Source organism: Zootoca vivipara, chromosome 2 (genome assembly GCF_965207765.1).
Source record: "Zootoca vivipara chromosome 2, rZooViv2.hap1.1, whole genome shotgun sequence".
In the NCBI taxonomy this organism is placed as follows: Eukaryota; Metazoa; Chordata; class Lepidosauria; order Squamata; family Lacertidae; genus Zootoca; species Zootoca vivipara.
In genome coordinates, this window is record NC_142584.1 from 46,786,220 (window position 1) to 46,800,616 (window position 14,397).

Sequence of the window (14,397 nt, forward strand, 5' to 3'; positions counted from 1 at the left end):
GTAGATACCCCCTAGGGCCTAGGTTCAGACCATATCTAGGTAGGTCCTTTGCTGCTGCTTTCACCCTCATGTTTCTCCTTTCTCCATGTGTTTCTCATAAAATAAGACGTGCCTATAAAATAACCCATGGCATGATTTTCTTGAGGCAACAAAATATAAGACATACCCCCAAAAATAAGCCGTACCGGGGTAGTGGTGGGAGCAGGTCTGGATGGCGCTTCCGTAAGGAGCCGGCAAAAGCTGCAGCGGGACCCGGTGAGAGCCGCAGCGCACGCTGCACGGAGCCCCAACTGAGCGGGAGCCGGCAAGGGCAGCAGCGCAGCGCGCGCCGCGCCACGACCCAGCCGGACCCAGCAAGAGCTGCAGCGGGTAGCATACTTAATTAAAAAATAAGACATCCCCTGAAAATAAGCCGTGGTGTGGTTTTTGGAGGAAAAATAAATATAAGACGGTGTCTTATTTTAGGAGAAACACGGTAGGAGACCCTCCTGACTGAAAAGTCCATCTTCCAATTCTTAGTTTTCTTGTCTTTTATCATTGTTGCATTGTCTTGAATGTTCTGCAGTTAATTTACATCAGTGTGAAGAAAATGCAGAGCTGCTGCTGGAGAACAAAATACCCTCATTTGAGTGAGTTAGACCTTAATCCACATGTGCTGAATTGAAATGCACCACTGGGAGCTTCATCCATAGCAGGCAAGTTGTCATTACATCCATCTTTGTTCCATTTGTCGCACAGTGAGATAAAATACAGATGCCTGATCCTGGGTCAGAAATTGACTTTGTCTTTGAAATGCAAGTAGAAAGGTGTTCATCATTCTGTCCCCGTCCCCAAAATTGCTTCATTCACAAGAGCTCTGTTATCACAAAGCTTGCCTGCTTTTCATTTAGGCAATCACTTCTGATGCCTCAGTTCAATATATTTACCATTTGCCATCACCCGGATGCTTCCTTCATTTTTCTGCCCAGATGCTTAAAACATGCTGACGCAAAGAAATCCAAGGCATTAATAAATCAAGAAACTCTACATGTCTAAGGTGCTTTTCAATGAGGTCAAACCCTTATTAACTACAAGAGTTCTGCAGGGAATAAGCCATTCGTTTGCAATGCATTATCTGGGCTCGTCATAGGTAGTTCACCCTAACCTTTCCAAGAAAGTGAAAAACAATTAAAGCTGAATTACTTCATTCATAATTCAGAGTGCTTGGGTGAGGGCTTCATTTATTAAGGACATTGTGGAGAGTCTCTCAGATCTACTTATAAAAATGGATCACAGTTTGAGACCTGTGACCAGCCCTTGGCTGATGCTACTGCATACTCTTTTCAGGCTTCCAAGCGCTTTTCAATTTCTACTCCTACAGCTCTAGCACAGCCTGAAGTAAGAAGAGGTGCCCTGAGGTCTCTACTAAAACAGAAACTGTGTAGCACCTGATAGCTAGTTCCCAACTCCATTCATACAGGACTACAACACTGTAATCTGGATTCCCCCAAATTAATGCATCTGTTCCAGAAGGAGATGGGACCTAATCCTAATCTAAACCACAGATGGGAAAGTTGTGGCCCTTCAGATGATGTTGGACTTCAGTTCCCATCTGTCTAGACCATTGGCCATCATGGCTGGGACAGATGGGAGTACTACGGTAACTATGGAGTGTAACATCCCCTGGCAGGTTATATGTTCCCCACCATCAAATCAAGCAAACAAACAGAGGTGTTGGTGGGTTACTATTTCCAGTGTCCAGGTTCCACATTGTTCAATTATGTGTAAGGAAACTGAATATTGACATGGACAGTAGCCTTAGAATTTATTGAATTACTTTTTCAATCAATAACCGTTAAACATAAATACTAAGAATAAAACATCCATGTTCAGGGACAGTATGCTAGAGACAACATTGCAGCTTGGCAGTGGGCTTCCAGAGAATATCTGGAACCATGCTAGACCAGCCTTCCCCAAGCTGATGTTTTAAACTACAGCTACCATCATCTCTAACCAGCAAGAAACATGGTCAGAGATGATGGGAGTTGGAGCAAGACAGCTTTGGGAGGGCACCAGGTTACCAAAGGCTGAGCTAGATGGATCTCTGGTCTGATTTAGGAAATATCTATATTCTTAAATATACAGAATGTATATATCTCAGTACAGAATGAGTATAACCCTCAACCCAAGTCTGTACATTTAGGTGGTAGCAAATTTTTGATAGTATAACCTTTAGTTAGTAATTGTTTTGAATCAATTACTTGCTGTTTCTTGTTACAGGTAGGTAGCCGTGTTGGTCTGAGTCGAAGCAAAATAAAAAAATTCCTTCAGTAGCACCTTAAAGACCAACTAAGTTTATATTTTGGTATGAGCTTTCGTGTGCATGCACACTTCTTCAGATACACTAGAAACAGAAGTGTCAGACCCTATATATATATACAGAGGGTGGTGGGGGTGGGTGGGAATGGGAGATGGGCTGATGGGAGTGGTAAACCTGTAGATGGGTGTTAATGGCTGCTGATGGCTGCAATTAGTCCTGGGCTGAGCCATCAGCAGCCATTAACACCCATCTACAGGTTTACCACTCCTATCAGCCCATCTCCCATTCCCACCCACCCCCACCACCCTCTGTATATATATATAGGGTCTGACACTTCTGTTTCTAGTGTATCTGAAGAAGTGTGCATGCACACGAAAGCTCATACCAAAATATAAACTTAGTTGGTCTTTAAGGTGCTACTGAAGGAATTTTTTTATTTTGCTGTTTCTTGTACACGGCCTAGCTTCAGTGTTAAAGTGCAATACCTAACAAAAATAATGTCTCCAAAAACCTGTCAGAGCTACATAATGGATTTTATGGGCCCAGCAGCTTTATTTTCTTCAGTAGTTAGTACTGAGGAGAGGTGAACATTTTCATTAGCTGGTTCTCTGTCTCTGAAGATCTTTCTGCTCAGGGGCAGAGTTTAGTATCTCTATTAGCTGTTCCTCATCTCTTCCTTCCAGTGCTTCTTCAAATGGTGGAATGAGCCAGCCACTAAGAGGAAATTACTTAAATAAATGTATTTTATCATTCATGTATATCAATAGAAACGTGAAGATCAATTAGGGTTTTGGATTAGGTGACCCTTGGGGTTCTTTCAATCTCTACAATTCTATGATTCTGTGCTCAGATCATATCAGCCAATCTGGTAGGATAATGCTAGGAATATATCAATAATAATAATAATAATAATAATAATAATAATAATAATAATAATAATAATGCTGTTCTTGTTTTTACTAACTTACCAGCCAATATGTTGTTGTTGTTTAGTCGTTTAGTCGTGTCCGACTCTTCATGACCCCATGGACCATAGCACGCCAGGCACTCCTGTCTTCCACTGCCTCTCGCAGTTTGGTCAAACTCATGTTCGTAGCTTCGAGAACACTGTCCAACCATCTCATCCTCTGTTGTCCCCTTCTCCTAGTGCCCTCAATCTTTCCCAGCATCAGGGTCTTTTCCATGGAGTCTTCTCTTCTCATGAGGTGGCCAAAGTATTGGAGCCTCAGCTTCACGATCTGTCCTTCCAGGGAGCACTCAGGGCTGATTTCCTTAAGAATGGATAGGTTTGATCTTCTTGCAGTCCATGGGACTCTCAAGAGTCTCCTCCAGCACCATAATTCAAAAGCATCAATTCTTGTGCGATCAGCCTTCTTTATGGTCCAGCTCTCACTTCCATACATCACTACTGGGAAAACCATAGCTTTAACTATACGGACCTTTGTCGGCAAGGTGATGTCTCTGCTTTTTAAGATGCTGTCTAGGTTTGTCATTGCTTTTCTCCCAGGAAGCAGGCGTCTTTTAATTTCGTGACTGCCCTCACCATCAGCCAATATAGTGGTAACATTAATGGGATATGCAGTGCAGTTCTATCTGTCTACTCATGAGTAAGTTCCAAAGAGTGCAATGGGACCCTCTCCCAGGTAACTGTATAGCAGTGGTGGGGAACCTGGTGCCTTCCCAAGGTTGTTGGACTCCAACTCCCATCAGCCTCATCTCAGGGATGATGGTAGTCCAACAACATCTGGAGGGCACCAAGTTCCCCATCCCTGGTGTTTAGGAATGCAGCCATAGTAAAGTACAAGTAGTAAAATACTACTTGTGGCTGCACACAAAACAGAAAAGGCATGCCAAAGGTGATTTTTAAACAAACACTAATACCAGAGTGAAAAATAAATTAAGTAGTCCAGGCTCCCCTAGAACCCTGGACACAGATTGAGCATATCCATTTCTTCTACTACTACCAAAGACTCTCCCCACAGACTCAATTGCTACTCTCCACAGAGTATCAACTAATGTTTCTAATATGAAGGAAATAATTCCAAAACATGCAGACCCTTTCTCCTGACATGTCACATGAAGTTGTTAGTGTCGTTATAAGAGTGGCAACACAGAAATATCCAATATTACATTCTTAACAGGTACCTTATTGGGGCAAAGCTTTCCCGGTTTTTTCCTTCTCTTCTTCCTAATTGTTTGAACCAATTCATGAACCAAGAACGAATACACTGACCACTAATAATGAAACATATGTTGTAGATATTTTTCCACATTTATTATGCTACGTTTGTGATATACAAATGACATGAGAAAACTTGGTATACTTATTTGCATAACATTATTCTTGTTTATAAAACCCAATAAAAATATTTTAGAAAGAAAGATCTTACATCAGGATTTTTCACTGTAATGGGAGTAAGCCACATATTAACCTGGAAGAGGAACTTAAGAAATATGGGTTCTCAGCTCCTCCAAGATTCCTCTGTTACAGATGAAAGCAACCTCTTCTTACCAGACTTTTGTCAGCTATGTCCAAGACTTCACCTCCAATGATTTCTCCTTTATTTTTTTTAAACCTTTAAAAATCCAAACTCATTTTTCCTTTACGAAACAACATCCCATTCAACAAAAACTCTACGAATTTTATATTAACATTTAATGCACATGGAATTACAAACAGCCTCCATTATAAGGACTAAAACTTATTGTTTTGGTGTGTATATCTCTTCGTAGACTCTTGATGCTTCCATTTAGATAACACTTCAGACTCCTTTGAAGTATACTTGTACCATCTCTTGTCCGGTATTCTGTCTTGTGTTCTTTTTTTATATCCTTCACTCCAAACAAAGCTTTTATGATGCCTGACCTGTGTGGCTTCACTATAACACTAGTCTGCATTAGTTCTGAGGATTTTCTCCCAATCTATATAAGCTTCTTTAATATGTGAATCTAAGCAAGGAAGCATGAACACAAGGAAAACGCACAGGTGTGCATTAATGGTGCACACTTTGCACACAAATTCTGATTGCATACTGTGGCACTGGTAGGTCTAAATTGTCCCTTTAAAAAGCCTTTGGCCTTTATTACATTATATTAGTTATTAGGTGTGCAGTGCCTTTTGTTAGTGGCTCATGAATTGCTGAAGTGTGCTTCAGTGACTGTGTGATCCCACAGCAGATTTGAAAAATGAGCTCAGCAATTTCCAAACATCTCAAAGGAGCTCTGTATAACCCTTGTACCCATATAATCATTACCTTGGGATAGCACTCCTGTGGAAAGCAATTCCAGTGTTAGCAAATGAGTCATCTGTGGGGCGCTCAGTGGCTGTTAAAGAACAGCTCGCTTCTGAATTGAGGCTCTCCTATGGTAGATTCAGAAGACAGACTTCTCAAACTGCTAGGCCTGATTTCCATAAGCAGTGATTATCCTTCAGAGATTATGTACCATCAGCAATACACCTCTGGACAATGAATAATACAGGTCCCCTTCCAAGCGTTTTAATATTTCACTCTGTACTTTGAGATAATTTTGAGTTATGATAGTGTCTTGTTTCACCAATGCCGCTGAACTCACATCTTACACAAGGGTTACGTTCCACAGATGGCGCATAAAGCTGAAATTATGTTCCAAGGGGTATCCCTTGGAACCACCATGTGAGTGAGTCATCTGCATGTAGAGAATATCTAGTCACAGTGTGACAAATGGGTAGATGTAAATAGCACATTGTTTCAATAAGAAATGCAAGTGTCTGTGCTTTGGTAAGATGAATTAACAGCATCATTAATACTTAAGGAATCTCTAGCCAACAGGCAGAAGTGCCCAAAGGGACCTGTAGGTTGTCCTTGACCATAGGTGCCCACTCCCTGGAGCCTTGGGTGCCCGAGCACCCACAAAATTCCCCATGAAGGGGCCAGGCACTTACAATTTTGGTGCCAGGGCAATGCATGTTGTATCGCACCCATGGCCCCGGGCACCCACAGTTGCGGGGCCAAGCAGGCATTCCTGTCCTTGAGAATAATAACCAACCTCTGAGTCCCCCTGAATGAGGGATGGAGGGTGGCTACAACTGAGAGATCCTTTTTGGTAGTACTTCTTCCCCCACCATTCTGTTTAAACCTAATTGTGTAAGGTAAGGTAAAGGTAAAAGATTCCTGGACAGTTAAGTTCAGTCAAAGGCAACTATTGGGTGTGGCACCCATCTCGCTTTTCAGGCCAAGGGGGCTAGCATTTGTCCACAGACAACTTTCCGGGTCAGGTGGCCAGCATGACTAAATCATTTCTGGCGCACCAGAACACCGTGACGGAAGCCAGAGCGCACAGAAACACCATTTACCTTCCCACCGCAGCAATACCTATTTATCTACTTGCACTGGTATGCTTTCAAACAGCTAGGTTGGCAGAAGCTGTGACAGAGCAATGGGAGCTTACCCCATTGCACAGATTCAAACTGCTGACCTTCCAATCAGCAAGCCCAAGAGGCTCAATGGTTTTGACCACAGCACCACCCGCTCCCTCTAATTGTGTATGCTGCCTAGAAACTCATGTTATAAGGTGGTTTAAAAATGCAAATAAAATATTTTTTGTTAGAAAAGTTACTGAGATTGTGCATTTGAAATGTTTTGAAGACTTAAAGGCACACTATGAATGCTGGGCTATGTATTAGGGCGACCTGCAAGAAATTGTGGGCACAAAATGTTGGGTGGTGGGACTCGTATAATTTAGATGTGAGTGGCTCACCAAGTAAAATAGAGTGGAGAGTGGCAGCAATTGCCTCCCAGCCAATTTGGTGTTCCTCTTGGTGTGTCTGTAAAGTCCTGACTGGCTACCACTGCACCCCTCCCTCTTCTGGTATGCAGCAGCAATACTGCTGCTGAGAGACTACTGAATGTCTTACATTCAGAGGAATGTCAAGAGCAATCATCCACCGGGCACGTTGGAATAATTTGAAGCCCATCAAACTATGAATAAATAAATCTCCATTATGTGCCCCCCTACACCTTCGTCATCCTCCGCAGCCTCAGCCAAAGGTGTGCCAAAGAGTGGTGACCTTTGAGACCAAGGTACTGTAAGTTGTCCTTCTGTTTTTTGGTCCCACATTATGGTGTGAGCCGACTGACCCACGCCATAGGGCGGGACACAAAAAACCCTACCCTTTTGGTTCTGTGCTTTGGCATGGCCAGAACATGAAGCCATAACGGGACATCAGGGATTGGGATCAGAAGTCGGGGCAGCTTCTGTCAATCTGGGATGTCCCACTTAAAATGGGACAGTTGTGCAGGATGACTTTCCTTGGCCTACCAAGGCTGATACTGTGAGAGGAAGTACCCATGACGCTATCAAATTTTATTGCACTCTGCATTTGTTTGTCCTATCATGATGAAATTTCACATTTTTTTGTGATCAAGTATATTTTATTCTTTACTAATGAAGTGCAGAGATCAATGAGTCCTGCTGAGTAAATATGAGAAAGAGCAGCAGGGTCACTTGCTATCGTCTTATTTTGATGATAATTTATTATTCACTTACTTAGCTAATTCAATTAATGAGCCAATAGGGAGTAATTTGAAAAATATTCATTCTCGTATATTTCAACAGGTCATTTGTAGCAATCAAATAATGAAACTGAAGTTCCCTTTATTGGAAATGAAGTGTATTGAAAGTAAATCCACAGATCAAAGGCCAAACCAAAATGTATTGGAAAAGTGAGGAGCATTGATGTAGTACACAGAAGATGAATATGATATTCCTCCATGGTTTGTCTATGTTTGCATATTTGTTTAAGTATTTTTAAACCACCCTTCTGCCATGTTTCTGCGATAGTATACAAACCAAATAAGAATGTAGTAGTAGTAGTTGTTGTTGTTTAGTCGTTTAGTCGTGTCCGACTCTTCGTGACCCCATGGACCACAGCACACCAGGCACTCCTGTCTTCCACTGCCTCCCGCAGTTTGGTCAAACTCATGCTCGTAGCTTCGAGAACACTGTCCAACAATCTCATCTTCTGTCGTCCCCTCCTCCTTGTGCCCTCCATCTTTCCCAACATCAGGGTCTTTTGATCTTCTTGCATTCCATGGGACTCTCAAGAGTCTCCTCCAGCACTATAATTCAAAAGCATCAATTCTTTGGCGATCAGCCTTCTTTATGGTCCAGCTCTCGCTTCCATATATCATACTGGGAAAATCATAGCTTTAACTATACAGACCTTTGTCGGCAAGGTGATGTCTCTGCTTCTTAAGATGCTGTCTAGGTTTGCCATTGCTTTTCTTCCAAGAAGCAGGCGTCTTTTAATTTGATGACTGCTGTCACCATCTGCAGTGATCATGGAACCCAAGCAAGTAAAATCTCTCACTGCCTCCATTTCTTCCCCTTCTATATACCAGGAAGTGATGGGACCAGTGGCCATGATCTTGGCTTTTTTGATGTTGAGCTTCAGACCATATTTTGTGCTCTTCTCTTTCGCCCTCATTAAAAGGTTCTTTTAGTAGTAGTAGTAGTATTAATAATAATAATAATAATAATAATAATAATGTTTTGAAATTATACTCTACTTGATATATTGAGAGCTTGATACTGAGAGCTTGAAAAATGTGGGGATTCTGTGACTGGGAGAAACTGGTTTGCTTGTGGGTTTTTCCTGTGGAGTCATTAACAAATGTATTTTGGAAAGAGAAGAGTATTCTAATCATATTGTGCAGCTACCGTTCAGGGAGTAGCACAGGGAGTAAATGCTTGCTAATGCATTTTGTATTCTTGGCAGTTCCCACAGGATTGCACTATGGGTTTAACACCGGGTGGGGCTGTGGTCTAAACCACAGGGCCTAGGGGCTTGCTGATCAGAAGGTCGGCAGTTCGAATCCCCACGACAGGGTGAGCTCCCGTTCCTTAGTCCCTGCTCTTGCCAACCTAGTAGTTCAAAAGCACGTCCAAGTGCAAGTAGATAAATAGGTACCGCTCTGGCGGGAAGATAAACGGCATTTCCATGCACTGCTCTGGCTCGCCAGAAGCAGCTTAGTCATGCTGGCCACATGACCCGGAAGTTGTACGCCGGCTCCCTCGGCCAATAAAGCGAGATGAGCACCACAACCCCAGAGTCGTCCACGACTGGACCTAATGGTCAGGGGTCCATTTACCTTTACCTTTAAGCTGTGCAAACAAATTGCTCTGCATTACCAAACTGGTCAGAGGTGGTAGGGGGTTATTCTTCAGGCAGTGCAAAATTAGAGAAGTTATATTCAGTGAGAGAGGCAAGCATTACACATTATAACAATCCCTTGCTTTTATATAGGTGGATAATTTTCATGTTTCTGGGGTTAAGTAGGAAAAGCAATTTCAATAGAACAGAAAATCCCTCATGCACGACTTATATCTCTTCATTTATATTTGCTTTAGTCACTGTGTGTTCTGCATTGCAATCCCGCCTTTTAAAAAGGATCATATCACCCACCCAGGCCATAAAAGAAATGTATTAGCTAACAGGGCCACTGAATTACTGGATTTATTCAGTCTCTTTGTTGGGCTGTCTGAGTAATAAGAGAGTGTTGTTAACCTCTGAGAGTTCAGTCTATATGTACACTTTTAAGAGCCAAAGCTAGTTTAGCATTGTATACTGAATGATGATTTCTGATCTCATTCACAGCAACATAAACAGTGTAACCTGTTCAATAGAATAGAATAGAATAGAATAGAATAGAATAGATACAGAATAGATACAGAATAGATACAGAATAGATAGGGTAGTTTCTCCTAGGTTCCAAGCTTTTGACTTGCAATACGGGGACCAAACTAGATATGTATGAGGCACATCTCCAATCCTCTGATATTTTGATTTTTGTTTTAAGCTACTTTGACAATATGTAGGTAGTACTGTATAAAATATTATTATTATTAAATTGAAAAATAGTCACAGGAGGCTGCCAATTATAGCACAGGACTGCTTAACCATTTCCCCTCCTATGTGCATAGTTCCTGGGTGAAGGGGAAGTACTTGAAGAGGGGATGTCCTGTAGAGCTGAAGGGGAAGAGGGAGGGGTGTGGTTCTGGAGGCCAATAATACATGCAAAACATGCTTTTCATTTCATTTTTGCTTTAGTGATTGGTAGATGCCCAACTGAAGACAGGAGTCCCTGGGCCGTGCTCTGGTCCATGGGGTCACAAAGAGTCGGACACGACTAAACGACTAAACAACAACATCCCCAACTTGCCACTTTGTCATTTTCTTTCAGTATGTGAAATGTAAAGAGTTACTTCCTTAGATTCAGAGGCATAGCCAAGTGAACATATTGTTCATATTATCACTGGCAGCCCCTAAAAATGAGGGTTTATTAGTGCCACAAATTATACTGTTGTGACTCCACCAGGAAAATTCAAGCATATTTAAATGGAGGGGGAAAGCAGAGTAATTGAGATTTTAATTCATTCAAGATAAAAAAAAAAATATAGAACAGAAGGATTTGAAACAGCTCTTTCATGCACAGCCACCTTTCTCCTGCAAGAGAGCAGAGGCCACAGATGCTCATTTTGCGGGATTGGATGGCAGAAACTATTTGGCAGAATGAAAATGTGCATCTTACAAAAAGTGGCCATGAAGAATAGAAGAGAAAAATATCTCTTATAAAATACAAGGGAGTGTGTCAGAATACTAAATTACCAGCAAACCAATTTCTCTATTTGCTTCCTTCAAAGGAAGGTTCATGTAAAAGAACCAGACCAACTAAATACATGAAAATTAGGGCAAATGCAGATGAGGTCAAGACACTTCTAGTCCACATATAGACACACACAAACATACATGTGAGCTGAATGTTAAAGAAACAATGTCTAATGCAAATTGGAATGCCTATGTACATGGGTGATTAATGGGCTCATCCACACATCCGTTTGCCTCCCTGCTTTCCTCCAGAAAAACCCACAGTTTATTGCTGAATCGGACCATTGTTATTTGTTCTGATTCAGTGGTAAAAAGCGAGTTTTCCAGGGGAAGCTGTGGGGCAAACACAAAACCCCTCAGACCTGTACTTTCTAGGCAGAGGATGAGCAGAAGTGTGGGCAAGCCCAAGGACAAGGCTGGGAAGTAGGAGAAGCAGTGAGCTGAATTTCTATTTGTTGCCACTGTTTGAGCTCAATGAACCAATAGGTCTTCCAATATAGGAACTGTGGACTTCAACTAATTGCCAACTTTGCCAAGTATTTATAGATATATAGATATAGATAGTGCATGTGAAATTGAATTGAAGAATCCTGAGTACTTACTGTTAACCTATTATGTACATCTTGTTTATTAATATTTTGATTTTTTTTTATTATGTAAATCTTCACAAGATGAAAATATTACCATTTCTGATTTAGGGAATCATGTCTGAACAGGCCTGTAACATGAAGCCATCAAGGATCAATTGGACCAGCACTCCCAAAGCAAAAGCCTCTTCTTTCAGCAAACTTTTCTGAAAAAGGAAGAGGCCTGTCATCCCATCCAGATTAACCTTTGTCCCTCATTTTCAGACATTATTACACTTCTTCCATTGGGTGTTCTTTCCCCTTCATTGAATGAATCCAGTAAATGAGGGATCACAATTTAGGTTTTATGCATTAGTATATGTGGTTTTCATAATTTGTAAGGTATTTTTAACCTTCTGAAACCTCCTGGTGTCAGTTTTGATGAAGAGTGGTGTCAAATTGCCAATTTCCAGTCTTGCTTCCAAATACATTGAAACCTGGGGCTTCATTGTCTGATCTTAAACTTTGGGGAAATCCATATGTATTGGGTCTTTCCCTGAAATAATCCATGTTGAGTTTTATAGGTTCAAGGCACCGTATTGCCTTGGGCTAAGTAAAACTGGTAACCTATGCAACTTTATAGCACAGGTGTAAAATGACTAGGCTAATTCTCACACATTGGGCAGATACATTCTTCACCAGTCTCGTTTCTGAATTATATTCAAGCAGAACACATTACAGTAGGCCAATCCACACCTTGTAGCTTCCACAGAGATAATTGAGACTATGATAAAGTATCTAGTTTCCAGCAGGGATTCCTTAGCAGATCTTAGTTCTAATGTTTTACGTGAACTCTAGCAATAAGACCTAACTCAAATTAATCTCTGAACTGAACACTGAACCATGCTAGGGGGTTCTGAATTCCCTCTAACAATCAGTACCTATTCTTACGAATAACCTGAAAACAAAGAAACAAACATTTTTAAAAGCATATCCCTAACCATTTCCAATATATTGTACCTCTCACTGAATTGTTTTTCAAAATATTTCCTGACTGTTTCTAGCCTACAGGGAGCTAGAGAAAAATCCCTACTTGGTATTGGTACCAAAATGAGATGAGGGAGGCAGAGATTTGTGAAGAAGTTTATAATAGTCACAAACCTATTTCTGTAAAAACCCACACTAATAGGATTTCTGTATTTCCCCTTTGGAACCTTCATTGCGGTGTTTTTTATTCATACTCCTAGCTAACTTTTCCTATTAAAGGCAAAGTAACTTGACTGACAACATCAGAATTCTGTGTATCTATTCTGCTTCCCAAAACTCCAAATGTCATGTGGGCTTTTTACCTTCAGCTTACTGTAGTATTTCTCTCTCTTTTTGTTTTAGTCTTTGTCCTTATAATCTGCAAAAACAGCGGCTGCAAAAACAAGAACAAACCAGGAAATGCACATGTTAAGTAGAATGTCACTCACTGTGTGCATTATCAGTGGGAATTCAGAATGTAATATGTTTTATACAGGGTGTTAATACAGCAGATCACATTTTTATTTACCTATTTGTCAAAAAGCATAAGAAATGGGCTGCAGCATGAATGTAGTTATAGCTCAATTAAGCTAGAATTAATCTGATTTTCTCTTTGTTACATGTGTGTGTTCGTGTGTGTGTGTGTGTGTGTGTGTGCTGGAGGAAACAGAAATAATACTGCAGTACCATCACCCAATTCATGCTTCTCGCATTCTTAAAATGGAATTCACATGAACAATATATCTAGGATTTTGCAAACTGCAGTGCTGATACAAAGTGACCTTGGAAATAGCACAGCAGACAGTTAAGAATACAAGCTTTCTTCACACATCCCCTAACTTTTGACTATGCCTGGAGTTTCTTCCACCCTAGGTTAAGACAGAGTTTGTTCTTTGTGGTTGATTAAATTGTGTATGCCCCTACTGAGAGTGTTAATAGAATTTTTGTCCAATTCCAAGGGGGCTGTAAATTGCAACACATTCATGTGACACCACAGGTTGCACTTGGACAAATGATGTATATAAGCAATCCACGGGAGACTTATTTAGTGGCTTTCAAGGGATGGCGGGAAACTGGTTGTTGTGGTCTGGAGAATGTGATGAAAGTAGGAACTGAGAAGGTACTTCATATGTTAAGGGTCTCACCTAACATAAAGTGAAAGGGAGCAAAGCAATGGCAATGAAGCTGGATCTCCACAGAAGTGGACCTCTGTTCCATGAATGCAAGAATGAAAAGGAGTGGGCTCTTAGTATATTGTGAAAGTTACTGCTAATTCATTGTACTTTTCCCATGGGAGTTGACTCCAATCTAATTTACAGGATTTTGAACTGAGACATGGAATGATGGGTGTGAATTACCTCCAATGGGGGGGAAATGGTCTTATCTTTTCTATTTAATTACTAATAGTTTTACCCTCCCCAAAAAAAAAACATCTGAATTGCACTGAGCTATTGCTATAAAAATGTAATTATTCTGATGACTTTGGTTAGTAAAGCTGAAATCTACCTGGGGTTGCTTTCTTTGGATAAATCACTCTTCCTTCCTATAGCTGCTTAAAAGTGCTGACCAGAAAACAGAAGATTAACGCTTTCTATTCTTGAAAAGGGGAACCTTTCCAGTTTCTTTAACAGATGTTTCAAATTGCACAACACGTATCTTATGTCTCCGAAAGATTTTTATTAGCACAGTGTCTGGGATCACCGTTCCTCAAAACTCTTCTGCTCTGTCCTCTTTCTTTGTGAGCCTTTCCTGCTGATTGCATGGTTGCATGACTAAAAGCATGATGCGTTCCTGTTTATGTACTGTCATTCATCGTCATAGGGTTTCATATGAGGGAGAGGGATGCCTTGCATTTGATA

The 14,397-nt window shown here is 41.0% G+C and overlaps 1 protein-coding gene across 9 annotated transcripts in view; it reads left to right on the plus strand.

Moving 5' to 3' along the window:
- The window catches only part of KCNIP1 (potassium voltage-gated channel interacting protein 1), a 566,415-nt gene that overhangs the window by 512,657 nt on the left and 39,361 nt on the right, over positions 1 to 14,397 (plus strand). The gene's annotated exons all lie outside the window — the stretch shown is intronic.